Raw genomic sequence first — 20,708 nt, 5'->3', positions numbered from 1 at the left:
TCTTGGTGTTTACTTTTCTGCCCCACATCTTTTGGCCGGGACAGCACTGGGTCTCTGCAGGGGTTCTCCATCTCCCCCTGGAGGAGGGAGGACAGGGCCTGACGTGTATGCACACGCAAATCCATGTCTTCCCCCTCCAGGCCCTGCAGACTCCTTTATAGTGCAGGGGGCTTGGTGTGGAGCACGTTGGCTCATGCCTTCCTCCGCCACCTGCCAGGGCTCCGATATGACTGGCATCTTTTTTCTCCATCTGAGGAGTCTTCCATGAGACCTCTCCAAGCTGCCGGTCTTCTACCAGGACCTCCTCCGGGCCTGGAGGCTGCTTTCAGCGACCAGGTCCTTTCTGGCCACTGAGGGGGTAGATCTCCTCACGGAGTTCCTGCTACACAATCCTCATCTTTGTGTGCAGGCGACGGAGTCCTCCTTGGTGAGCTGGAGGTTGGTCCTGGCGGGAGTCACCAAGATTGGAGACCGCCTGGACTACAGCCTGGGGGGTTGGGTGGACCCCTGGTGCTCAGTCAGCGCATGGGGCTCTCCACCCTTAAACCCCCCCCCAGCGTGTTCTCCAGGAGGTAGAGACAGCCCTGTCCCCTGCAGCTCAGGCTTTCCTTGAGCGGATCCTGTGAGAGGGTGCACCCTGTCCACCCCTCACTCCAGGCCCTCTGGATCTTTCCATTGGCTCCCTGCCCCGTGAGCCTTCCCGGTCTCCCCCTCCTCATACCCTGAGTTGGCTGCGTGTCTTGCAGCCAGTCTGTTTTCAAACCACGCCAAGAGACCATCTATACATGCTTGTGGTGCATATGCTTCATTTTCCCACCCTCGTGTCCCGCCCAGATACCAAGTGGCAGGACCTTTTACCAGCAGTGGAGGGTGGGGAACCCCGGTGGGCCAGTTTATATTCCATCTTAGTCCCGTGGCCTGCTGGGGATATCAGCTAGTGGCTCCTCCATGGAGCTGTGAGCACGGGGGTGTACTTGGCGTGGTTCACTTCTTGTCCCCACACTTGTTTATTTATGCACACCCGATACGAGGCCCCATGAAGTTGTGGGACCACCTCGTCAACCTCCTCCTGGCCAAGGTGGCCATTCAAAACACCAGGGAGAGGAGGTTGGTGGGCGGGGGGGAGGGCTGCAACTGTGGGGCTGTTTTTCATTCCTTTATCCGTTCAAGTATCTGGGCAGAGTTCTTCTGGGCAGTGTTCGCCTGCTCTCTCGATGTCTTCGAGGAGTAACGGGCGCTGTCCGTGGTTCTCTGCTCGGTGTCCCCTTCTGGTTCCCTAGTTTTGGCCCTTTAATCCCCATGCCTGTTCCCGTTATTGCATTTGTTGTCCCCCGAACTCGGTTGGGTTCTGGGTTTAGTAGCCCCTCCCTAGGCTGAAGGAGGGACTTTTAGCTAGAGCTTGCCCACATCCCGATGCTCAAAAGGACTGCTCTCTTATATCCTTCTGGTCTGAGTCTGTCACAGTGGTTACACAAAACAAATTCCTGATTCAAAATGCATTATGTATTGTACACTAATCAATACAATTCCTAATTTTTGCATGAATTTTCTAGTGTGCTTGTCGTGAGTCTAAGCAGTCTGAGATTTCTGTATTCCAAACCCCAAACCATATTTAACTATTTAATGTTGTACAATGACAAGGTCATGTTAACAGCTTTGACTCTGTGGGCTTGTTGATTCCATTAAAATTGACAACATTTCCTAGCAGCTATAATATGGAATAGACCATACATGTTCAAAGGTAAGAAATGAGAGGTTGTCTAGAAGGCAGAGGACGCAAGGAATGGGAAAGATGTGGTGATGCTGTTCAGTGGCCAATGGTAAGCAGCAGAAATGGAAGGGCAAGAAAGGGGAAGTCATATTGCCAAGTGACCAGCAGAGGGAAGTGGAAAGAGGTAAAGCTGTATAATAGAGACTAGAAGGCATCAGTGTAAATGGCAAGAAAAGAACTTTGTGGAGCAATGGACCTCTATGCTATGTAAGGAACTGGAAAAATCTTTAGAAACCAAAGTGAGGAATATGTGAGTGAGCAATATATAAATGAAGATATTGAGGAATGTTAATAAGGGAATCAGAGACAGCCAGCCAAGGCATTCCTAGGATACCAACATTACCTGAAGTTAGGAGAAGTGTACTGTGTTGGAACAAGGAATGTGAAATGGTAGCATATGTTAAGGGACAAGAAATGGGCTGTTCTACTGAATGATGACCAACAGGGACACAAGAGCATCAAGGATGGAAAGCTTTCAGAGTAGCAGCCGTGTTAGTCTGTATTCGCAAAAAGAAAAGGAGGACTTGTGGCACCTTAGAGACTAACAAATTTATTAGAGCATAAGCTTTCATGAGCTACAGCTCACTTCATTGGATGCATTCAGTGGAAAATACAGTGGGGAGATTTATATACACAGAGAACATGAAACAATGGGTGTTACCATACACACTGTGACGAGAGTGATCACTTAAGGTGAGCTATTACCAGCAGAAGAGTGGGGTGGGGGCCGGGGGACCTTTTGTAGTGATAATCAAAGTGGACCATTTCCAGCAGTTGACAAGAACATCTGAGGAAGAATGGGTGGGTTGGTGGGGATAAACATGGGGAAATGGTTTTACATTTTGTAATGACCCATCCACTCCTAGTCTTTATTCAAGCCTAAATTAATTGTATCCAGTTTGCAAATTAATTCCAATTCAGCAGTCTCTTGTTTGAGTCTGTTTTTGAAGTTTTTTTGTTGAAGAATTGCCACTTTTAGGTCTGTAATCGAGTGACCAAAGAGATTGAAGTATTCTCCGACTGGTTTATGAATGTTATAATTCTTGACGTCTGATTTGTGTCCATTTATTCTTTTATGTAGAGACTGTCCAGTTTGGCCAATGATGGCAGAGGGGCATTGCTGGCACATATCACATTGGTAGATGTGCAGGTGAACGAGCCTCTGATAGTGTGGCTGATGTGATTAGGCCCTATGTGATAGTGTGGCTGATGTGATTAGGCTGATGTGATTAGCCCCTCCAAAAACCAGTCAGAGAACACTTAATTCTCTTTGGTCACTCGATTACAGACCTAAAAGTTGCAATTCTTCAACAAAAAAACTTCAAAAACAGACTCCAACAAGAGACTGCTGAATTGGAATTAATTTGCAAACTGGATACAATTAACTTAGGCTTGAATAAAGACTGGGAGTGGATGGGTCATTACACAAAGTAAAACTATTTCCCCATGTTTATTTCCCCTCCCCCCCCCCACTGTTCCTCAGATGTTCTTGTCAACTGCTTGAAATGGCCCACCTTGATTATCACTACAAAAGGTTTTTTCCCTTCCACTCTCCTGCTGGTAATAGCTCACCTTAAGTGATTGCTCTCGTTACAGTGTGTATGGTAACACCCACTGTTTCATGTTCTCTATGTATATAAATCTCCCCACTGTATTTTCCACTGAATGCATCCGATGAAGTGAGCGGTAGCTCACGAAAGCTTATGCTCAAATAAATTTGTTAGTCTCTAAGGTGCCACAAGGATGGAAAGAGGCAGCTAACAGTATCCACTGGAGCTAACTCTAGAAGAGAGAAGAGGGTAAGAACAGAGCAATAGACTTTCATGCTGCATAATCGACACTAGGGGCAGCAAATTGGAAGAAATGCAGCACATAATAAAGTTATGTGGAAAGGTCAGTGATGCTGCAAGATGTCCACTAGAGGGCAGCATATTCTAAGCAGGAGAAACAGGCAGCTATTTTGTGAAATGCCCACTAGATGGCAGCAGATATAGGCTTATTTTTAATTATTATAAAGGCAGTACGTTATAACAGGCCACCACCTTGGACAGGTGTCTCTGAAAAATTTAACCTAGAGTTTTGTTATGTGAAGTATTTTCCCCATGGGATTTTTCCTTCATTTTATAAGGAATTAATAAGTCACACTGGACAATGTTTACAAAAAAAAAAAAAGGCTTTGCAGAGAGAAAATTAGTCAGCTGGGAGGTAGGTTAAAGTGAGACCCTTATTACAAAGTTCAGAAACCATTACCATTAAAATGAACAAAGCCTAAAAGGGGTTGAGAATATTGTTTTCCCAATCAATTTTGCAATCAAGCCAATAATAAAATAAATAAATAAATAAAAGTGGTTTGTTGCCCAAAGGCTGAAAGAAACAATTTTGTTTGAGTTCATATGAGAAAACTTTGGTAAAAAATAAAATAAAATAAAAGAATTTTGTGCTTGTATACCAGCTTCTGGAAGGCAGGTGTGTGGATAATTGTATGATGCAGAAATGGAATGGATCTATAGACAATATCAAAATAACGTAAGCAACTCTGTGTGTGGGGCGGGGGGGCTGCGTCTAGTGGATGGAATTAGATCCTGTCAAATGTGCCCTCTTCTGCTAGTGTCTAATTCAAGTAGTCCAGAACTCAGATACTGGTCTGTGGTTTGAGCAGGATGTCATCTCTACAATCTCTCTAGCACTTTTGCAAGTACAGGTTTGAGAACTCCTCAGTGACGCTTGGGATGAACATTAGCCAAAGCAAAGATCAAACCTAAGAAGTTTACTTTAAAACAGGGTTTCATCAAAAAGGGGGCACTGTGCATCACCCCAGTAGACTGAGAAGGCTGGACATTTCCTTTCCCATTTCAAATGATTTATTTTCTGTTCCTTTGGGAGAGGCAGGAATCTCTCAGAAATGAGAATCCAACACACAGAATGATCAGGCAACCCACAGGGCACATCCCAGGAACCACACTGGAACTATAGAGAAGCTATTGCAATAGCTATTCGGGTACAGCCCAGAGGGCTGTTGCATGGAAAATATGTGAAGTTACTTCATGGTGCAACACTGTGACGGGGCGGACCAGCCCCACACTGGGACTGAGAGGGTTAACCCTTCGCTCCTAGCAGAGGAAGCCACGCCCCTGAGGCTCTGCTGGGCATGCTCCAACCGGAAGTCAAGTACAAAAGCCTGCAGGGCGGTTCAGTCAGGGTGGGCGGCCAAGGAGGAAGGATGCCCAGTGGAGGCTCCAGCCCAGGAGCAGCTACAACCCTGACAGGGGAGAGCTGAGAGGTCGGGAACCGGGAACAGAGGCCTACAGCTATTGGAACCCCAGGGAGTGTCGGGTGCCGAGGAACCTGGAGACCCTGACGCCACAGGGACGGCTATTGTTGGAGATCTGGTGGGGAGGGACCCAGGGAAGGTAAGGGAGTGGTACCTCCCACCACAGCGAGGTCAGCGTGTTGCGGTAGGATTCCCTGCTGACCCCGTGGCGGATCAGCCCGCCACTGGCAGGGCCCTGGGTCAGAACCCGGTGAGGACGGGTGGGCCCTGGCTCCCCCACCGGGGGTCACAGCCCCCCTCCCCCTCCACTTTCGACGACATAGTTTCCCGATCCCTGTCTTACTCTAAAGGGGATATATGGACTCTGGCCACACTGCCTTAGGAGCAGACTCTATGGACTCTATGGACTCCGGCCGTGCTATCCCACAGGGGGAAGAGAATTTAGAGGAACTCTGGCCATGGGGCCACCCTGCTCTAGGAGCACACTCTTTGGACTCCAGCCGCTAGTCTGTGCTATCCCACCAGGGGAAGTGGAGTTATATGGACTTTGGCTATTAGGCCACACAGTACTGACTACCAGAAGGGTAGTAAAACCAACGTAGACGCAGAGAGGTGGGGGTCACACCTCGCCCCCCCCCCAGATCAAAGAGGTTCATGAGGTACAAAACCCCCCACAAGTGGTGGAGAATGCAGGCAATTGCCCAGGCCTGCTAGGAGGACCCACATGTACAGAATGGAGAGCGACAAGCTCTTGAAATGGCTGCTGGAAAACCAGAAGCAACAGGCCATACAACAGCAGCAACAGCAGATGCAGCTGTTACAGCAACTAGCTACCCAGCAGCAACTGCAGGCAGCAAAGCAACAAGAGTCCCAGCAACAGTTGGTTTGGGAGTTGGCCGCTCAGCAGCAAGTGAGTCAAGATTGACTCTTTCAACAGGTGGCGACCTTGTTGAAGACGGCAGCCAGTCCCCCGTGTCTTCTCAGACGGAGGAGGGCCAGGGGAGGGCTTTGGGGGACTACCGATGCGGCTGACAAAGATGGGGCCTGGGAACGACCACGAGGCCTTCTTAGTAACTTTTGAACGGGTAGCGACGGCCACTCAGTGGCCCCCTGAGCATTGGGCCACTATTCTAGCCCTGTATTTAACGGCACCAGGGCAGGCCGTCTACCGTAGTCTCGACCCTCAGGAGGCACTGCAATATGAGGAGGTTAACGCTGCCATCCTAGACCAGATGGGTATCAATTTGGAGACGTACCGGCAGAGGTTAAGTCGAGAGAAATATCCGCCAGGAGCTAGACCGCAGGCAATAGCCCAGAAGGTCCTCGACCTCTGTTGGAGGTGGCTAGAGCCTGAACACTGTACTAGTTGCCAGGTGGCCGAGGCTGTGGTGCTGGAGCAGTTCCTCTGGATCCTGCCCACCGGAGGGAAGGAGTGGGTGCAGTGACACCGGCCGAAGATCCTCGCAGAGGCCACGTCCCTTGCCAAAGACTACATGGCTGCAGAGCCGGAGGAGCGAGTGGGTCTTAAGATGAGAACTTCAGGAGGCAGAGACTGACTCCCAGAAGGAGCGGTGCATAAGACTGGTGGAAAAAGCTCCCGTTTCCCCACCTGACAGACGAGGTCTCCCACAACCCTCAGGGGTGCGCCTGTCCCGTGGCCAAGAGGAACCGTCAGGTGAATCAAGCCTACCACAAGGGACCCTACCCATGGAGGGGAATTGGGATAGATACTACCAGTGTGGACAAATGGGGCACTTCAGGAGAGAGTGCCCCTACATGAACCTTAATTATGGACAGGTTGTGACGGTGGACCGACAAGCCCGGAAGGAGGAGTCACCGAAGATTGTGATCCCGGTGCGAGTGGAAGGAACCCTGACCTTAGCACTGGTGGACTCGGGATGCAGCCAGACCGTCATCCACATGGCACTGGTAGAGTACTCCCATCCCACTGGGGCACTGATCCAGTTCCAATGTATACATGTTTCAGAGTAACAGCCGTGTTAGTCTGTATTCGCAAAAAGAAAAGGAGTACTTGTGGCACTAAAGGAAAGGAGTACTAGTTACTTAGAGACTAACTAATTTATTTGAGCATAAGCTTTCGTGAGCTACAGCTCACTTCATCAGATGCAAACTGTGGAAAGTGTAGAAGACATGAAGTCTTACCCCACTGTCTGGATACGACTGGAGGTTGCCCAACAGGAGGTGTGTTGCTTAGTGGGGGTGGCTCCTTGATTAATGTATCCTGTGGTGTTGGGACACGACTGGCCAGAGTTCACCGACCTCATACGGGGGTGGAGTGGGCAGCCCGAGAAGAGGTACAGAACAAGCTATGGGAGGCAGGGCTTGTTAGGCCAACCCGGGCCAGAGAACCCCTTGGAGGGGACGTTGAGAGGTCCCAAAGTAACAGAAGGGAGTCAGGCCCTAAACGACCGTTCAACAGTGGAAGGGACGAGGGGGCTGGATATTGATGGAGATTTCCTGGAAGAACAGAGAGGGGACCCCAGTCTAAATCGAGCCTGGGACCAGGCGGCCAGCTGGGACGGAGAGGCCCATCCTCAGCAGTATCAGCCCCAAGGCCCCCATTTTGAGATCCACAAGGACCTGCTTTATCGGGTGACCCAGGAGCCAGAGATACGAGCTGAGGTGCGCCAATTGCTGGTCCCACAGAGGTTCCAAAGAGGACTACTCTGCCTGGCTCACGCTGTCCCCTGGGTGGGGAATTTGGGGCGAGAAAAGACCTTCCTAAGGGCATATACCAGAAGGTCCAGAATTACTGTGCCTCTTGCCCGAAGTGCCAGAAGGCTGGCCCGAAGGGGGTACTGAGGGCCCCCCTAGTACCCTTGCCTGTGACTGGTACTCCATTCAAGCAGATTGACCTCGGCCTGGTGGGGTCCCTGGAGAGAAGTAGCACGGGCCATAGATACATCTTGGTCATAGTAGACTATGCAACCTGGTATCCTTAGGCCGTACCATTATGAACATCCATGGCCCCTGTCATCGCCAATGAACTATTGCAGATATTTTCCCGCATGGGGTTGCCATGAGAGATATTGACCTTCCAGGGGACTAATGTAACCTCCAAATTGATGGCAGAATTCTGCCAACTATTGAACATCCGTGCCCTCAAGACTTCCGTCTACCATCCCCAGACGGACGGGTTGGTGGAATGCTTTAATGGAACCCTGAAGGCGATGCTACAGAAATTCATGGCGGACAACCCCCGCCACTGGGACAAGTTCCTACCAGCATTCCTCTTCGCCATACGCAAGGTGCCTCAAGCTTCCACCAGGTTCTCCCTATTCAAGCTCCTCTACGGGAGACAACCCCGGGGGATTTTAGACCTCTTGAAAGAAACCTGGGAGGAGCAAGAGACCCGGGTCAAAAGTACAGTCCAGTATATCCTCCATTTGAGGGACTGGCTTTGGGAACTAGGCACCCTGGCCCTGGAGAACCTGTTACAGGCACAGCGCAACCAGGAGGTCCAGTATAATCGGGGGACAAAGATGAGGAACTTTCAGCTGGAGGACTGCGTTCTGCTGTTACTGCCCTCCTCCGAGTCTAAACTATTAGCCAAGTGGCAGAGGCCGTTCAAGGTGGTCCGGAGGATGGGGTTTGTTGATTACGAGATTCAACTGTCCAGACGACGAAGGGACACCCGAGTGTACCACATAAACCTGCTGAAGGTGTGGAAGGACCGCAAGGGTTTTATGAGTTCCCCCTACCCCCCAGAACATGAACTTGGGCCATTATCCGGCAAGTACGAGGAGTCAAGCACGGTAGCCATTAGCTGAGAACTCAACCCTACCCAGCAAGAACAGGTGCGGCAGATAGTAGCAGCTTTCCCCACAGTCTTGTCTGTTCAACCAGGAAGAACAACGGTGATCAGCCACCACATTGCCACCATTCCCAGCCAAAAGGTGAGAGAGAACCATCGCCTGCTCCCAAAGAAAATGTGGGAGACCGTGTGGAAGGAGTTGGAGTTGATGTTAACCTTTGGGGTAGTGGAAGAATCGAAGAGTGAGTGGAGGAGTCCCATAGTGCTGGTCCCCAAGCCAAATGGCTCAGTGAGGTTTTGAATCGACTTTCACAATGTGAATGCCATGTCTCACTTTGATGCCTACCACATGCCACCGGTGGATGAGTTACTGGAAAGACTAGACAACACAGAATTTATCTCCACCCTGGATTTAACCAAGGAGTATTGGCAGATTCCCCTGACACCTACCTCACAAGCGAAGTCAGCCTTTCCCACGCCATTCGGCCTTTTTCAATTTACAGTAATGCCCTTCGGGTTACATGGTGCTGCGGCTACATTCCAAGGGCTTGTAAACCAGGTACTGAGCCCCCACAGTTTATAGTCTCCAGCATACGTTGATGACATTGTCATTTATAGCTCCCGCTGGGGAGACCATATTCGGCACCTAACCAATATACTACAAGCCTTGGGCGTCGCGGGGTCTCACGGCAAATCCGGCCACTTGCCATTTAGGACAGCGGGAGGTGACTTATTTAGGCTATATGGTAGAGTGAGGGAAATTATGGTGGATAAGGTACAGGCTTTGAGGGACTACCTTACCCCTAAATCCAAAAAACAGGTATGGCAGTTTTTAGGATTGACGGGGTATTATCCGCAGTTTGTCCCTAATTTCTCGACACTGGCCACCCCCTTGATGGACCTAAGAAAGAAAACACAGCCCCAGAAGGTCCAATGGATGAAGAAATGTGAGGATGCTTTTCACGCACTCCGAGAACAACTGACCCAGGAGCCTGTGTTGACCCAACCTGACTTTATGAAGCCCTTCATTCTCCAGACGGACACATCCAGGTAGGCATAGGAGCTCTCTTGTCGCAAGAGATAAAGGGGGAAGACCACCCCGTTTTGTATCTCATCTGGAAGCTCTTCCCACGTGAAACGCACTACTCCACCATAGAACAGGAGGCCCTAGTGGTTAAGTGGCAGTCGACACAATGCGGTACTACTTATTGGGATACCACTTCTTCTTAGTGACTGATCATGCCCCCCTTCGCTGGATCAACAGTATGAAAGAGACAAATGATCAAATTATGCAGTGGTATTTGTGCCTTCAGCCCTATTCCTTTCAAGTGCTGCATAGGCCAGGTAAGGCCCACGGAAACGCAGACCTTTTTTCCATGGTGGGAGAAGAGGAAGGCGGGGAGGGGGACAAGGCAGGGGAAACCCCAACCACCGTTCTAAAGGGGAGGGTGTGTGACATGGTGGACCGGCCCCACACTGGGACTGAGAGGGTTAACCCGTCCCTCCTAGCAGAGGAAGCGATGCCCCGGAGGCTCTGCTGGGCATGGTCCAACTGGAGGTCAAGTATAAAAGCCTGCAGGGCGGTTCAGTCAGGGTGTGCGGCCAAGGAGGAAGGATGCCCAATGGAGGCTCCAGCCCAGGAGCAGCTACAACCCTTACAGGGGAGAGCTGAGGAGTCAGGAACCAGGAACAGAGACTTACAGCTATTGGAACCCTAGGGAGTGTCGGGTGCCAAGGAACCTGGAGACCCTGATACCACAAGGACTACTATTGTTGGAGAACTGGTGGGGAGTGACCCAGGGAAGGTAAGGGAGTGGTACCTCCCACCACAGCAAGGTCAGCGTGTTGCGGTAGGATTCCCTGCTGACCCCGTGGAAGATCATCCTGCAACTGGCAGGGCCCTGGGTCAGAGCCCGGTGAGGACGGGTGGGCCAGGGCTCCCCCACCGGGGATCACAGCCCCCACCTTTTGACGACATAGTTCCCTGACCGCTTTCTTACCCTAAAAGGGATATATGGACTCAGGCCATTGGGCCACGCTGCCTTAGGAGCGTACTCTTTGGACTCCGGCCACCAGGCCACGCTATCCCACAGGGGAAAAAGAATTTAGAGGAACTCTGGTCTTTGGACCACCCTGCTCTAGGAGCACACTCTATGGACTCTGGCCACTAGGCCGCGCTATCCCACCAGGGCAAGTGGAGTTATATGGACTTTGGCTATTAGGCCACACAGTACTGACTACCAGAAGGGTAGTAAAACCAACATAGACGCAGAGAGGTGCGGTCACGCCTCGCCCCCCCCACCCCCGAATCAAAGGGCTTGATGAGGTACAACCCCCCCCCAAACACCATTAGACAGAATCACAGCTACATTTATTAGAGAGGTCATACAGACAAGTACCCTGCCTTGCCCAGCTCCCACTCACTGGTGATGACCCAGCTTTCACCCTTAGGGTATATCTGCACGACAAAATTAGGTCGAATTCATAGAAGTCGATTTTTTAGAAAGCGATTTTATATAGTTGATTGTGTGTCCCCACTAAGTGCATTAAGTCGGTGGAGTGCGTCCACATACTGAGGTTAGCGTCAACTTTCGGAGCGTTGCACTGTGGGTGGCTATCCCACAGTTCCTGCAGTCTCCGCTGCCCACTGGAATTCTCGGTTGAGCTCCCAATGCCTGATGGGGCAAAAACAATGTTGCGGGTGGTTTTGAGTACGTCATCAGTCCCCCTCCCTCCGTGAAAGCAACGGCAGACAATCATTTCACGCCTTTTTTCCATGTGGGCGCCATACTGCTTTCAGCAGACAGTGTAGTAGGGCTGCAAACTGTCGTCATCAAATGACCATTTCTGCTGCCACTCTGCTCTCCTGGTCGTCTCACAGGTCCTCTATATGACCACTTCCGCTGCAACTCTGCTCAGCTGCTCTTGTCTCGCCATACCTTGGCAAGCGTGCAGACGATGCAGTAGGTCTGCAAAACTGGTCATCCAACCACCACTTCCCCTGCAGCTGTGCTCTCCTGCAGACGCCATACTATTGAAAGCATGGAGCCCGCACAGATCACTGCGGCAGTTATGAGCATGGTAAACACCTCGAGCATTATCAGGTAGTATATGCAGAACCAGAACCTGCCAAAGCAGGCGAGGAGGCTACGGCAGCGCGGTGATGAGAGTGATGAGGACATGGACACAGACTTCTCTCAAAGTACGGGCTCTGGCAATTTGACCATCCTGGTGGCAATGTGGCAGGCTCATGCCATGGAATGCCGATTCTGGGCCTGGGAAACAAGCACAGACTGGTGGGACCGCATAGTGTTGCAGGTCTGGGATGATTCCCAGTGGCTGTGAAACTTTCACATGCATAAGGGGACTTACATGGAACTTTGTGGCTTGCTTTCCCCTGCCCTGAAGCACAAGAATACCAAGATGAGAGCAGCCCTCACAGTTCACAAGCGAGTGGCGATAGCCCCCTGGAAGCTTGCAACGCCAGACAGCTACCGGTCAGTCAGGAACCAATTTGGAGTGGGCAAATCTACTGTGGGGGCTGCTGTGATCCAAACAGCCAACGCAATCACTGAGCTGCTGCTATCAAGGGTAGTGACTCTGGGAAATGTGCAGGTCACAGTGGATGGCTTTGCTGCAATGGGATTCCCTAACTGTGGTGGGGCCATAGACGGAACCCATCTCCCTATCTTGGCACCGGAGCACCAAGGCAGCCAGTACATAAACCGCAAGGGGTACTTTTCTGTGGTGCTGCAAGCACTGGTGGATCACAAGGGACGTTTCACCAACGTCAGCATGGGATGGCCGGGAAAGGTACATGACGCTCGCATCTTCAGGAACTCTGGTCTGTATGAACAGCTTCAGCAAGGGACTTACTTTCCAGACCAGAAAATAACCATTGGGGATGTTGAAATGCCTATAGTTCTCCTTGGGGACCCAGCCAACTCCTTAATGCCCTGGCTCATGAAGCCGTACACAGGCAGCCTGGACAGTAGACAGAAGCTGTTCAACTATAGGCTGAGCAAGTGCAGAATGGTGGTAGAATGTGCATTTGGATGTTTAAAAGTGCACTGGCGCAGTTTACTGACTCGGTTAGATCTCAGCAAAACCAGTATTCCCATTGTTATTACTGCTTGCTGTGTGCTCCGCAATCTCTGTGAGAGTAAGGGGGAGACGTTTATGGCGGGGTGGGAGGCTGAGGCAAAGTGCCTGGCAGCTGATTACGCGCAGCCAGACACCAGGGTGATTAGAATAGCATAGCAGGGCATGCTGTGCAACAGAGAAGCTTTGAAAACCAGTTTCATGGCTGACCAGGCTACGGTGTGACAGTTCTGTTTGCTTCTCCTTGATGAAAACCCGCCCCCTTGGTTCACTCTACTTCCCTGTGAGCCAACCGCCCTCCCCTCCCCCCCTCGATCACGGCTTGCAGAGGCAATAAAGTTGTTGTTTCAAATTCATGCATTCTTTATTAATTCGTCACACAAACAGGGGGATAACTGCCAAGGTAGCCTGGGAGGGGTGGGAGAGGAGGGAAGGACAAGGCCACACTACACTTCAAAACGTATGGAATGCCAGCCTTCTGCTGCTTGGGCAGTCCTCTGGGGTGGCGTGCCTGGGTGCACGGACGGCCCCCCGACCCGCGTTCTTGGGCGTCTGGGTGAGGAGGCTATGGAACTTGGGGAAGAGGGTGGCTGATTACACAGGGGATTCAGTGGCAGTCTGGGCCTTTCCTGCACCTCAAACATACGCCGGAGCATGTCAGTTTGATCCTCCAGTAGCCTCAGCACTGCCTCCTGCCTGCTCTCATCATGCTGACGCCGCCTCTCCTGTTGCTCCCGCCATCTATCCCCTTGTGCGTCCCTCCTGTCCTCGCGTTCATTTTGTGCTTTCCTGGACTCCTCCATTGCCTGCCTCCATGCATCCTGCTGGGCTCTTTCAGTGCAGGAGGACTGCATGAGCTCAGAGAACATTTCATCGCGTGCGGGTTTTTCGCCTTCTCACCTGCGCTAGCCTCTGGGAGGGAGATGTTAGTGGCAGCTTTGAAACATTTGCAGCTGCGGGAGGAACAAAAGGGAGAGTAAAAGGGAAAAAGACGCACTGGCCATTTAAAAGGAGGGGCTGATGTGTTCGGGTTAACGTGCAGCACAAACCCAGCTAACCCCCCCGCCGCCCAATTCTCTGGGATGATGGCTTCACCCCTCCCCCCACTGTGTGGCTAGCAGCGGGGAAGATTTCTGTTCCGCCACAGGCAAACAGCCCAGCAGGAATGGCCACCTCTGAATGTCCCCTAAATACAATTCTCTTATTTCAACCAGGTGACCATGGGGATGCAAGAGTGTGAGTGCCAAACTCAGGGCAGACAGTTACAACCCAGGGCACAAACCCCCTCATTGCTTGTCAGTTCTAAACTTAGATTTCACCAACCAACTGCACCGAGTGCAAACTCCTCAGGCACTTTAACAGCCTTGATAGAGTCCCCTACACTCCCCTCCTTGGCTGCGCCGGTCTGTCCTGCCACCCAGGTGAGCGTATCTGTGGTACACGACCCCTTACACGGCCAAGAATCACAGCGATATTCAGGTTACTCCGGACTTCCCCCAGGTCATTTGCACTTTAGGTCTCACACCAAAGACAATGCTTGTAGCCAATCCTATAGTGAACTACTGTATAGGAAGATTTGTTAAATAGGAAAAGGAAATGAGAGTTATTTACAAGGTTAAAGCAAGAAAACAGACCCATGAATGAGTCACAGTCTTAGTTTTCAAAAGGCGATACAGGCTTCTCTCAGCAGCAAGCTGTATTTGACCTTTAGGGCTACCCCAGGCTAAGCAGCTGGGGATCTCTTGCTAATGCCTAGAAACACCCTGCCCCAAGTGTGCAAGCAGCACAGAGATCCCTAGTTCCTTTTGTTTGAGGTTTTTATCCCCCTCCTGCCATCTTTGCTCTGAGTTGCAAACTCAGTCCATTTGCATGACTCATCTTCATCGGGAGGAGAGCAGAACAATAAGAGTCTCTAGTCCTTTTGTTGATGGTTTCTCAATCCAGTTGTCAGGAGTTTCCACTTGCAATATGCACCCATAGCCCACCCAGTATTAGGGTGACCAGATGTCCTGATTTTATAGGGACAGTCCCATTATTTGGGGCTTTGTCTTGTATAAGTGTCTGTTACCCCTCCCCACCCCACATCCCCTGTGCTGATTTTTCACACGTGCCATCTGGTCACCCTATCTGGTACTGATGGGTCTCCTTTTTCAGGAGAGGCTTAATGTCTGTGGGAGAGCAACTCTTCACACTCATGATCGTCCCTCTCCTGTGTGGTGATTCATACTCACAGAAGCTCACTACAACCACTCAAATGTTAAATTACAATATGGAACAGACATTGCAGGGGAGATTAATGCAGGCAGCAACTGACAAGCATTCAGAGTCAAACATTAAACACTTCCATATAATTCTAGTACCCATTTTATCAATATTAACCTAGAAGGGAGCCAGACTGATTCCAGCTGTGTATGTTAGTGTCCTACTGAGACAGGGGGGACCTTGGCATGAGCTAGCACTTGGTCTGCCAGCATCACAGTGAGTGCCACAGTTTACTTACACAGTGGGTTAACAAGAATTTCATTTGCTAGATTTTAAGTTGCCCACCTTTAAATTTTGTTGTATGTCCCCCTTGTTCTTGGAGTAATGGGCAGGGAAAACAGAAGTTCCCCATTCTACCATCTCCGAGTTTCTGCAGAAAGAGGAGTGACAAGAACCTCAGCTGAGGATCCTGAGTCCTGGCCACTGAACCCTCAGAAACAAGAGCTCATCACTTCCCGTTTGGGTTGTCCTGTGGTCTCAGGTGAGCACCATCTTCCTGACTGCATTTCTATACCACCTTCCAAACAGGGGCATGAATGTGATTTGTGAATATTAGAGGGTCAAGGTGGGTGAGGTAATATCTTTTATTGGACCAACTTCTGGTGGTGAATGAGAGAAGCTTTTGAGCAACACAGAGCTCTTTGACAGGTGAATATTAACAGTTTTAACCTCACTTTCCCACTGTAGTGCCAGTCAGCATTCATAGCACAATTTCACAGAGATGGAGCATGAGATCCATGTCTTGTGACAGGTCCTCAGTGGAGGATCTGCCCCACTGACACAAAAGAAGCTACTTTGATTTACACCAGCTGAGGATTCAGCTCAGTGTGAGCCCCAAGCATAGAGTCATAGAACTGGAAGGGACCTCGAGAGGTCATCTAGTCCATTCCCCTGCACTCAAAACAGGACTACGTATTATGTACACCATCCCTGACAGATGCTTGTCCAACCTGCTCTTAAAACTCTCCAATGATGGAGATTCCACAACCTTGCAAGGCAATTTATTCCAGTGCTTAACCACCCTGACAGTTAGGAAGTTTTTCCTAATGTCCAACCTAAACCGCTCTTGCTGCAATTTAAGCCCATTGCTTCTTGTCCTATCCTCAGAGGTTAAGGAGAACAATTTTTCTCCCTCCTCCTTCTAACAACCTTTTATGTACTTGAAAACTCTTATGTCCCCTCTCAGTCTTCTCTTCTCCAGACTAAACAAACCCAGTTTTTTTCAATCTTCCCTCATAGTTCACGCTTTCTAGACTGTGTATCATTTTTCTTGCTCTTCTCTGGACTTTCTCCAATTTGTCCACATCTTTCCTGAAATGTGGCACCCAGAACCTGACACAATACTCCAGTTGAGTCCTAATCAGCACGGAGTAGAGCGGAAGAATTACTTCTCGTGTCTTGCTTACAACACTCCTGCTAATATATCACAGAATTATGTTTGCTTTTTTTGCAACAGTGTTACACTGTTGACTCATATTTAGCTTGTGATCCACTATGACCCCCCAGATCTCTTTCTGCAGTACTCCTTCCTAGGCAGTTATTTCCCATTTTGTATGTGTGCAACTGATTGTTCTTTCTTAAGTGGAGTACTTTGCATTTGTCCTCATTGAATTTCATCCAATTTACTTCAGATCATTTCTCCAGTTTGTCCAGATCATTTTGAATTTTAATCCTATCTTCCAAAGCACTTGCAAACCCTCCCAGCTTGGTATCATCTGCAAACTTTATAAGTGTACTCTCTATGCCATTATCTAAATCGTTGATGACGATATTGAACAGAACCAGACCCAGGACCTATCCCTGCAAGACCCCACTTGTTATGCCCTTCCAGCATGTCTGTGAACCACTGATAACTACTCTCTGGGAATGGTTTTCCAACCAGTTATGCACCCACCTTATAGTAGCTCCATCTAGGTTGTATTTCCCTAGTTTGTTTATGAGAAGGTCATGAGAGACAGTCTCAAAAGCCTTACTAAAGCCAAGATATACCACAGCTACTGCTTCCCCCCTATCCACAAGGCTTGTTACCCTGTCAAAGAAAGCTATCAGGTTGGTTTGACATGATTTGTTCTTGACAAATCCATGCTGACTGTTACTTATCACCTCATTATCTTCTAGGTGTTTGCAAATTGATTGCTTAATTATTTGCTCCATTAACTTTCCGGGTACAAAAGTTAAGCTGACTGGTCTGTAATTCCCCAGGTTGTCCTTATTTCCCTTTTTAAAGATGGGCACTATATTTTCCCTTTTCCAGTCTTCTGGAATGTCTCCGGCCTTCCATGACTTTTAATGGGGTGGCGAGTGGTGATACAGTCTTACTAACCCGGATCACACATGCCAGATTGTTTCTAGACTCTGAGTTCAGGGACAGCATATCCCCCACCCTCACCACCCCAGTGCCTTTCTTGCTCCTGTATTATCATCCCACATTCATTATAGATGTGGAAGGTCACTCCACCAGTTAGGGTTGCACATCAGTCTGGTTTTACCCCTTCCTAAGCTCCACCCTCCAAAGAGCTGTATTTTTTTACTGCTACATAGCTAATGTCAGGAAACAGAAAAGGCACTGTCAGTCCCTCACCACATCACCATCACCACCACAGGAACTAAGGGAGAATTTACTTCACTTCATAAATTATGCTAAACTGATCTCTTGTGTGGGGGTGAAAATTGTTCCTTTTCCTACAGGGAAATGAAAGGCTGAATATACCAGGATATATTGTTAGATTTATTTCCATTAATTAGAACACAAGACTGGTGCCTAAGGACACTAGACTGCATTGGAGATCTCAGTACAAGATTTCAGTTGATGTATTTACTGATTTTGACTCCTAAGGCATGGCATGATTCTGGCCATTGTCAGAAGTGAAATACAGCATTTAAGTATCATTGTTAAGCTCTGGTATGTCACTAGATGGGATTTGATATGACAGAACAGATCATTTCTCTATCAGTAATTGGCCACCGTGGAAACGGGCTGTTATAGCAGTCATTGGTATCCATGTAGACCACCCTCTTCCCCATCAGAGTGAAGTTCTGTCCTCAGATTGAGACTCATAGAATCATAGAATACCAGGGTTGGAAGGGACTTCAGGTGGTCATCTAGTCCAACCCCCTGCTCAAAGCAGGACCAATCTCCAACTAAATCATCTACTTTTTTTTTAATGTTTGCCCCAGATCCCTAAATGGCCTCTTCAAGGATTGAACTCACAACCCAGGGTTTAGCAGGCCAATGCTCAAACCACTGAGCTATCCTTCCCCCCGCAAAAGGAATAGTGACGAAGTGAGCTGTAGCTCACGAAAGCTTATGCTCAAATAAATTTGTTCGTTTCTAAGGTGCCACAAGTACTCCTTTTCTTTTTGCAAATACAGACTAACACGGCTGCTACTCTGAAACCTGTTTCCACCCTGCTTCCACTCCTGGCACTTTCCTCTGAAATCTATATTTAGTCTTAACATTTCAGCCTTTAACCAGGAGAGGAAGGGGAGTTTCTGAATATTTATGGAATTAATTCATGAGATTTGATTAACTTTGAACTCCATGTCCTTCTGATTCAATCACACAGATTTATTGTTCCTAGACTCAACCCATGGCAGACTGGAGAAACCAAACAGCCATCACAGAATTCTTCCTCCTGGGATTTGGGGAGCTCCCTGACCTACAAATTCTTCTCTTCCTGATATTCCTAGTGATGTATATGGCAACCGTGTCCGGGAACACCCTTATCATGGCGGTATTGTGGCTGATCAGCACCTTCACACCCCCATGTACTTCTTCCTGGGGAATTTGTCCTGCATAGAGACCTGCTACACCACAAGCATCCTGCCCCGGATGCTGGCCAGTCTTCTGACTGGGGACAGAACCATCTCAGTCAGTGGCTGCATCACACAACTGTATTTCTTTGGGTCTCTGGCAGGTACGGAATTCTGTCTCCTAGCAGCTATGTCTTATGATCGCTATTTAGCGATATGTAAACCCCTCCACTATTCAACTCTTATGAATACCAGGTTTTGCCTCCATTTGGCTGCTGGCTCCTGGTTAAATGGTTTTTTTGGATCTTACCATCTTGGTCTTATTCCTATCACAGTTAATATTCTGTGGCCCAAATGAAATTGACCATTTCTATTGTGATGCCATTCCACTGATAGAGCTCTCCTGCAGTGACACCCACCAGGTCATATTGATGGATTTCATACTAGCCTGTGTATTCACCCTGCCTCCATTCCTATTAACCCTGATGTCCTACATGTGCATCATCGCCACCATCCTGAGAATCCCTTCCACCACCAGGAGGCAAAAGGCCTTTTCCACCTGCTCCTCTCACCTCATTGTGGTGACAATTTTCTATGGAACCCTAATGATTGTGTACCTGCTACCGAAACATGAGACCCTGAGAGACCTGAACAAAGTGCTCTCTCTTTGCTACACGGTCCTAACTCCCCTGGTAAACCCCCTCATCTACAGCCTGAGAAACAGAGAGGTCAAGGAAGCCTTGAGCAAAGCAGTCAGTAAATGTGGCTTTCACAGAAATGTGCAGATACACCTAGATAATAACATAGCCTGAGGTTTTCAAAGCTGCCTGGGTGATTTCAGGAATCAGCCCCCATTAAAATTAAGTTGAAAAGTCCCAGTTAAAATCTCAGCACTCAGTGTTGTCCATTTTAGTGGAAGAACCAGGGAGGGAAAACTATGTTTCGATCAATCACAGCTCAGTGGACCCTTAGCTGAGGTGGTGGCTGAAATGCCTAAGGAACACATGAACAAGTATGAACTGTTTAAAACCAAGGCGAGAGTCAGAATGTGGCTAACACCCGAGCATTCAGAGCCCTAAGGCAGAAACCAGACGTGTCATTTACCTGTGTCAAGGTTCCTCCCCCACTCTGAATTCTAGGGTACAGATGTGGGGACCTGCATGAAAAACCTCCTAAGCTTATCTTTACCAGCTTAGGTCAAAACTTCCCCAAGGTACAAAATATTCCACCCTTTGTCCTTGGACTGGCCGCTACCACCACCAAACTAATACTGATTACTGGGGAAGAGCTTTTTGGATGCATCTTTCCCCCCAAAATACTTCCCAAAACCTTGCACCCCACTTCCTGGACAAGGTTTGGTAAAAAGCCTCACCAATTTGCCTAGGTGACTACAGACCCAGACCCTTGGATCTGAGAACAATGAAAAAGCATTCAGTTTTCTTACAAGAAGACTTTTAATAAAAATAGAAGTAAATAGAAATAAAGAAATCCCCCCTGTAAAATCAGGATGGTAGATACCTTACAGGGTAATTAGATTCAAAAACATAGAGAACCCCTCTAGGCAAAACCTTAAGTTACAAAAAAGATACACAGACAGAAATAGTTATTCTATTCAGCACAGTTCTTTTCTCAGCCATTTAAAGAAATCATAATCTAACACGTACCTAGCTAGATTACTTACTAAAAGTTCTAAGACTCCATTCCTGGTCTATCCCCGGCCAAGACAGACTATAGACAGACACACAGACCCTTTGTTTCTCTCCCTCCTCCCAGCT

The 20,708-nt window shown here is 48.9% G+C and overlaps 1 pseudogene; it reads left to right on the top strand.

Moving 5' to 3' along the window:
- The first annotated feature begins 18,770 nt into the window (after positions 1 to 18,770).
- Positions 18,771 to 19,745, top strand: LOC140904853 (olfactory receptor 6C75-like; annotated as a pseudogene).
- Positions 19,746 to 20,708: the final 963 nt, after the last annotated feature.

The sequence above is a fragment of the Lepidochelys kempii genome, unplaced genomic scaffold, assembly GCF_965140265.1.
Source record: "Lepidochelys kempii isolate rLepKem1 unplaced genomic scaffold, rLepKem1.hap2 scaffold_95, whole genome shotgun sequence".
NCBI classification, from domain to species: Eukaryota; Metazoa; Chordata; order Testudines; family Cheloniidae; genus Lepidochelys; species Lepidochelys kempii.
This window is presented reverse-complemented; position numbering and strand designations above follow the sequence as displayed.